This window comes from Lipotes vexillifer, unplaced genomic scaffold, assembly GCF_000442215.2.
Source record: "Lipotes vexillifer unplaced genomic scaffold, Lipotes_vexillifer_v1.1 scaffold1201, whole genome shotgun sequence".
Classification (NCBI taxonomy): domain Eukaryota; kingdom Metazoa; phylum Chordata; class Mammalia; order Artiodactyla; family Lipotidae; genus Lipotes; species Lipotes vexillifer.
This window is the reverse complement of record NW_006783542.1, coordinates 1,022,543-1,030,097: the sequence shown is the minus strand read 5'-3', so window position 1 is coordinate 1,030,097 and position 7,555 is coordinate 1,022,543. Positions and strand designations below refer to the sequence as shown.

Genomic DNA, 7,555 nt, shown 5'->3' with positions numbered 1-7,555 from the left:
GTCCACAAGGTGGGGGGGGGGTCCTCCCCCCACCCACCCCCGGGGCCACCATCCCCTCCCCACCCATATCGCTCGACATCTGCTGTGGATGCCCGCCCACCAGCTCCGCACTGCACTGGCAAAGGGGACCTTCCAAGTCAGCACCCAGGGGAGTGGAGCGGCCAGACCCCTGGGACACACTAGCCAACGGAAGCTGTGGACCCAGCCCGGCTCTCTAGGCCAAGGTCCCCCACCAGGGCTGAGATGTGTGTGCCCAGTTGGAGCTCACAGGCGCGGGGTGGGGAGGAGAAAAAGGCGCTCTGACCAGCCTCCAGGGCCCCCTGCAGAGCCCCACTTGGGTGTCCCATGTGCACAGAGGCAGGGGTCGGCCTCCCGCCGCCCCAGGCGCTCACCGACAGCTCAGGGAAATTGCAGATAAACCTCAGCAGCCGGGAAATGGCCCCCAAGGCCCGGGACTGTTCGTGCACTTTCTCCAACTGTACCAAGCAAGGCAGGATGATCTGGAAAGAGAGCGAGGAGACCCCATCCACACACATGGGAGCACCGCCCCCTCCCTTCTTAGTCTTTTTAGTGAGTGGGGACCACTGTTTGTTGCGGTGTGCGGGCTTATTGTGGTGGGTTCTCTTGTTGCTGAGCACGGGCTGTAGGCGCACAGGCTCAGTAGTTGTGGCGCGCGGGCTCAGTAGTTGGGCTCTAGAGCGCGGGCTCAGTACTTGTGGTGCACGGGCTTCATTGCTCCGCGGCATGTGGGATCTTCCCGTACCAGGGCTCGAACCCGTGTCCCCTGCCTTTGCAGGTGGATTCTTAACCACTGCGCCACCAAGGAAGTCCCTCCCTTCTCAGTCATGAGTCCACATCCCCGACCCCCTTAAAGACAAGCAGGAGTCTCCTGCTGCAGCATGTAGGCCAAAGAAACGACAGGAGGGAGGCCTCAGCTAGCAGCAGAGTTCATGTATTTCTAGTTTTCTGCAATGAACATGCTTTGCTTGTAAAATTAGAAAGAAAACAATAAACATCATTAAAAATGAAAAAAATACAAGAAATGATACATTCCAAAAGAACGATGTCCCAACGTGGACACAGTTCCTCTCTAGGTACGGCCCTCATCAAAGTTCTTTAGTAAGATATATGGGAAGAGACTTCCCTGGTGGTCCAGTGGGTAAGACTCTGCACTCCCAATGCAAGGGGCCCAGGTTCGATCCCTGGTCGGGAAACTTAGATCCCACATACCACAACTAAACCCGCGCACCGCAACTGCTGAGCCCACGTGCCGCAACTAGAGAAGCTCGGGTGCTGCAACAAAGACCCAGTGCAGCCAAAATTAATTAATTTAAAAAATTAGATATCTGGGCAATCTTGTCTCCTTATCTTTAGTCACACCTAATATTATATCCAAAATTATATTATCCTAATTAATTCCCGACTTGCTCATGAAAGTTGCTTTCAAGTGACTCTGGGCTATTTCTCAAATTCACACTCACCCCTACGGGTGACAATTTATCATAACTGAGAATATTCGGGAGACTCTATGAAGACAGAGGGAGACACAGGAACCTGTCTCCGGGTGACAGTCACACCTGCGGAGGTTTGAGGACCGATGGCCTTTGGCTGGAGCGGCCCCCAGACTGTCCTAACGTTCCTTTCCTCCCCCAACACACCAGATTTAACACAGGACTTCAATTTCCCTGACTGCTGTGGACACTCACCTCCAGGAAGCTCTGCAGGATGACCATGCTGGGCTCCAGACGCTCCAGCACAAGAGCCTGTAACATATCATCTAAGGCCTGGATGGTCTGGCAAGTGGGGGACGTGGGGTGTCAGAGGATGCACAGCTCCCTGGGGCACCCCATCCCTCTCAGACCCCTCCCCACGGGGAAGGGAGCCAGGCCAGCTCTGCCACCACACTCCCAGCTTCCCAAGCGCTGGCCTTTCTTGACCTCACTGAAGCCCGGACCTGCTCCACTGGCAGGCCAGAGAGCAGCATTGGGCACTGGGCAGTTCTTGCCAAAAAATACAGCCCCGTGGGGGCCTCACCGTCAGCGATTCGTTCTCTAATGTTTTCGATCAAGGAAACTTCCAGCTTTAAAACTGAAAATTCTCGGGAAGATTTGGCCAAGTCTATTGGCCAGTAATTCCATAGAATCTGTGGGTTTATCGCCAGAATGTCTCCTCCTGAGACTGGGGCTGTCGTGGAACTAGAGAAACGTAGCCCTCGTGAGAGGAGGACATGGGCTGCGTGCCAGCAGGAACCAACCCCGGGGAGATGGGGAGGGTGGGCAGCCCGGGGAGATGGGGAGGGAGGCCTGGAGAAAAGAGGATGGTGGGTGGGTGGGCTCCTCGGGGGCAGACCAGCCCCGGCAGATGGGCCAAGGTGGGTACCTGGATGTAGAGACTAGCACTGTCCTTGCGGTCCAGACTGGGCATGATGGGCGGCAGGGGGATGATGCTGGAGAGGCCGGCCTTGGCCAGGTCCAGCTTCTGGGACAGGTGGAGCGGGGCGGGTTCACCTGGCTGGAGGGGAGGGGAGGAGCCACGGGAGGGCTTTGGAGGACAGGTTAGCGTCGAGGGCCCCGGGGGAGACTCTGCTCTGCCCTCTCCCTGAGGCACGGGAAACAGTGGGACCTGAGCCCCACACGCTTCCCTGCCAGGGAAGGGGGCCCCGGCTTCTTGGGGAGCCTTCCCCACACTGATGTCCTAACAGCTTTCTAACAGTGAAAGCTGGGGGCATCCCACCCCAGGAGGCTGGGAGGCCAGGTGGCGGTCATGGGCCCTGCCACCCACAGCCCAGAGCTCAGGTCCCCGAGCCTTGCCCTCCTCCCAGTCCCAATGCTCCGCAGCAGAGACCCTGGGGCTCGGGGGAGGGAACGGCCTGGGGAACCTCAGGGCCGCGATGCAGAGCATGGCTTGCGGACGCACGGTGCTGACCACGGCCTCCGTGGATTCTTCAAGGATTAACGTCTGGAAGGGCCAGGAGGAAAGGAGAATTCCCCTCAGAGAGCGACGCCAGCCCCAGCTCAGGAACTTCAGCTTGTCGAACTAGGATGGACACACAAACCTCTGCCCGCGGCCCCCCTGCCGCCTGCCCCCAGACCCTGCCCCACGCCGGGCGCAGGCCCTGCCCTGGTGTTCACCGTGGCCCGGCCCCTCCGTAGGCGTCCGGGGACGGGGGCCCACGGGGCAGATACTTTTGCCTGGCACCTGTCCGGTGGCCTGGCCGCCTAAAAGGCCAAGTCAGGCAGCTTCCAAGCCAGGGCTAATATCCAAAACCCAAGGAAGCGTGAGCCCTCGTTTTTTCCTACTTTCCTCTGCAGCTCTCAAAAAGCTCCAGAGAATTTCCTTACCACCGGTTCTTGTCCCAGAAATTCCAGAATACACTCATAGGCTTCCCTTTCCGACTGGCGCAATCCTGCGGCTGGGAGGAGGCCTGGCTGATTCTCTCGGTGCAACAGGAAAGCAGAAACCCCCTTCCCCCCACCCTCGGCCAAGAGGGCTCAGCAGCTGTCGGGGTCCAGGGTGGGTGCCCCAGCTCCAAGAGCTAGCTTCTCCAGGCCTGTGGCCGAGAGTGGACCTCAGGAGCCTCCGTGGAAAGGCAACTACGTGGGGACTTGGTTAAGAGATTTTCTGCATCAGGTACGGCCGGGATAGGACAGCAATGGAAAGAGAGAGTCCTTTATGTCACCCCCAGGGGCCACAGATAGAAATCCCTGAATGGGAGGGGACTGGAAACCCCAAATCATCCTCAGCATCTCCCTTGACGACTGGGCTGGTGTAACCCTCAGGCGAGCCTCTCTGAGCAGGGACCCAGGTATGGACGCAGAGACCGGGGGTGGGGGTGAGGCTAAGAATAGGCCTGTCCACCCATGGCCGTCGGGAGCGGGTGAAGCAAGAGGACGGAGGTGGTGGCAGCCCTGGGACCCGAAGCAGCACCGGCCACTAAGCCTGAGGTCAGGCCATTTCTCACTGCCCTGCCGCAGAGCACCCTGGGTGTGCAGGTGGGGTTAAAGGCACAGCACAGCCATTACGTTTCAAGCGCCTGAATTCAGGGCCCTCTGCACTTGTGCTTTACGAGCCCTGCGACCTTCCCGAGTTAAAGTCCCTCAGCTCGTTTCCCCGTCTGTACAGTGGAGGGGATGACTGTCCCTATCACTGTTGTGAGGATTAAATGAACGAAAGCATGATAATGATAAATAATAAATGATATAAATAATTAACACAGGATAATGATAAATAAAGGAGAAATCTTGAGCAAATTAAATTCTCCTTTAACTCGGGGATGATAATCACAGTGTCTATCACTGTTATGACGTTTAAATGAATTCATTCACGTAAAAAATTTAGAATGGCCCCTGGCCCACAGCAGGAAATCAATAAGTGCTTTCTTTTTCACACATTTCATTCATTCACCTTTTACGTGAAATGTGCTCTTTCAGGCAGAGCTTACAGACACAGCGTGGACATATCAACAGGTCCCTTCACGGGACATTGTTTCGTGTCCTTGTGAAGGAATTCCTTTTGCATCTGCTCGTACAGTTTTGTGTGGATGCATATACACATATATATGTATATGTATGTACACACAGGAGGTCAGAGAAAAATCTCATTGACTGAACCTGAGTGGCCCTGGAGGCCGTGAGGAGCAAGCCCTCCCTATAGATATCTGGGGAAAGAACTTTCTAGGCCAGAAGAGCAGCCCTCGCAAAGGCCCTGGGGCAGGACCACGCCTGATATGTTCCTGGAACGGCCCGGAGGCCTGGAGCCTGGAGTTGGGGGAGCAGGGAGAGTGGCCAGCCATGAAGGCAGAGCGGTCAGGGCACAGGTCAGGAGAGCCTCGCGAGGCCACTGTAAGGATGGCTGTAGGGACTCTGGCTTTTGCTCTGTAAGGGATGGAGCCCTGGGTAGGTTCCCGGTAAAACAGTGGCAGGTGGTCTGCTTTGTTCAACAGAATCACCCTGGCCGTTGGGTTGAGACTAGAGAGATGGGGGGATGGTGTGGAGCGTGGCAGGGGGTGCACGGTAATAACCCAAGGGAGGGGTGATGGGGGCTGGGACCAGGGCAGGTGGGAGAAAGCGCTCAGACTCTGTATCTATGTGGAAGGCAGGACCAAGAAGGGAGAGCAGTGAGCTGGGTGTGAGAGAACACAGAAACGCAGATGTGGAGCCTGAGGGACTGCACTAGGGGGTGGGGCAGGTCTGGGGCTGGCAGCAGAGTCCGGAGGGAGCGCAGCAGCTGGAACGCCTACGGGGCATCAAAGTGGAAATGTCTCCGGGCAGCTGGATTTAAGAGTCGGGAATTCAGGGGTGGGGCCTGGGACTTGCTGACACACCGGCGGGTCTAGAGGTCTGCCGTGGCTCTCCTGAACCGCCAAGAGCCCCAGACAATGTCCTGGCCCCCATCCAGCTCCAGGCCCCTCAGGGAGGCAGGTCTCAAAAGGGACAGGCATGTAGAGACCAGAGCTGCGACTGGGCAGCCAGGAGTGGGCAGACTCATGGCGATCAATGAGTCCCCGGCGAGGGCTGGGCAACAAAGCACCGTCACCTCTGAGCCGCTGGGAGCTGAGACACAGCCCCTTCCTGGGCTAGCTCACCTGCTAAGTTAGGGTTCCAAGAGTCACGGTCAGCCAATGGTGAAAAGGTGACCTTGTTTAATTTTCGCTTGTTGGTAGGTGAATCCATCTGCACACTCGGGGCGGCAGCCAGGGCAGGCTGCGGAAAAGGAAAGGCAACTGGCTGAGCGGTGCGCCCTCCGGTCCCACTGCCGACTCCCCGCTCCCTCCCCCTGGGAAGTGGGGACCCTCTGAAGGGCCCTGTTTCCTCCCCACCTCTCTGCATGGGGATGGTTCAGACTCAGAGGTGGCCTCCCATCCCTCTGCCTTGGGAGGCTCGCTGCTGAAATCCTGAAGCCCCCGACCCCTTGCCCAATTCATAATCCCATTCTGCCCTGCGGTTGGGGGGCTAACAGCCCCCAGACGTCTGCCCAGGTCCTGCCTGGGAGCAGGAGGGAAGCGCTGCCTGGCCGCATCTCCCACGCTGGACACTGGGTCCACAGCCGGGGTGCCCACTGCCCCTGCTCCCAGAGGACCCTCCAGGGGCCCGTCTCCTCCTGCCGCCCCGTCCTGCTCGCTGGACTTGGTTGCTCCCTTTGCCGCGGAGCTTCCCCCTCGGCATGCACCCTGGGGACACTGGTCACCGTTTCCCTGGGCCTCACTCCTTATAATGGTCTAAAACATAGAATGCACAAAATCTGGGCCGTGATCCACGACTCAGTTTGGTGGATGAGGTTCAGGTCTGAGATTGGGATGCTCACACTTTCCCAGAGACCCTGGGCTGTGTCCCCTCAGAGCCCCCCGCCAGAATGCAGCGCCCTGGCCCCCAAAGCCGCAGTCCCTGGAGCCCAGGGAGGGCAGAGGGCACAGTGAGGCCCGCCCACCCACGGGCATCTGCCCAGCCTCACGCCCTGCCCTGGGGGCCGCTGCGAGGGCCGGCGGAAGGGACGCCGCACCTGACGCTCGGTGCCTCAGCTCTGGGGCCCACGCCCATCCTGGGCATCAAGGTTCCAGGGGGCGCTGCGCTGGGTTCCAGAGCGGCCCCTGCAGGGCAGGCATGGAGGTAGCTGATGTGAGCTGCCCTCCCCGCCCCGTGGTGACCTGGGCAGCCCTGCCCCCCACGCCCCCGACCTCATCCAGCTTCAGAGGAGAGGGGCTGTTTCCCCCCCAGAACGGCTCTCAGGAGGCTCGGCCCCTCCCATCACCGAGCACAGTCTCGGGACCCCCAGGGGCTGCCGCGGCCCCTGGTCCTTCTGGGAGAGGGACCCCCCAGAGCCCAGCTCCTCGGGCCCCGGGCGTAGGGGGACAAGGAACTTCAACTCCTGCTTCCATCCTGTCCAGGGACGCAGAGAGCTTTCCCCCTCCACCGCCCCCCGCCCCCCAGGGACCTGGCCAGACCCTCTGCTCGCGAAATTCAGCACAAAAGAACCTTCCTCACCAGCTCGGCCTCGCAAAGACAGACTTTATTGGAGTATCTGGCACGGAAACCCCACTGCTCCAGCCCCGCAGCCGAGGACACAGCCACTTCTCAGGTGCACCAGGCATCACACAGGACCAGTAAGTGAACGCAAAGGACTCGCAGGCGTGGAGGGCGCACTCCGCGAGGACCCGGGGCCGCAGGGGGCAGAGGCTGTTCACGAGGGCAACGCGCTCAGACACCCAGCGCAAGGGAACAGCGCCCAAAGTCAACACAACGGGGCAGGTGCAACCAGAGCCAGGATGCTGCGGGCCGGGAGCACAGAGATGCAGGCTTCCCCTCAGGCCCCTCCCTCCTCCCGACCCCTCGGCCGGGCCGCCCTGCCCCGGGCAGCAGGAGAACTGTGCCTCATCCGGGTCAGGCCTCAAAGTTCTTAGAGCCTCGAGCTGTCTGTGTAGCCCCCGTCCTACAGAGGACGCCACGTGGGCAAGGTCAGTGCTTGGTGCGTCCAAACCTCCCAGCCTCAGCTCAGCGGCTCTCTCCTGGGAGCAGGACCCCTATTTGGGGATCTGACCCGGCAGCAAAGGCCCAAGGAT

The 7,555-nt window shown here is 59.5% G+C and overlaps 1 non-coding gene across 1 annotated transcript; it reads left to right on the top strand.

The window, feature by feature from the left end:
* Positions 1-1,141: 1,141 nt before the first annotated feature.
* TRNAG-CCC (transfer RNA glycine (anticodon CCC)) lies at positions 1,142-1,214 on the top strand. The gene has a single exon. It is a non-coding gene; the product is annotated as a tRNA-Gly (tRNA).
* The last annotated feature ends 6,341 nt before the right edge of the window (positions 1,215-7,555 follow it).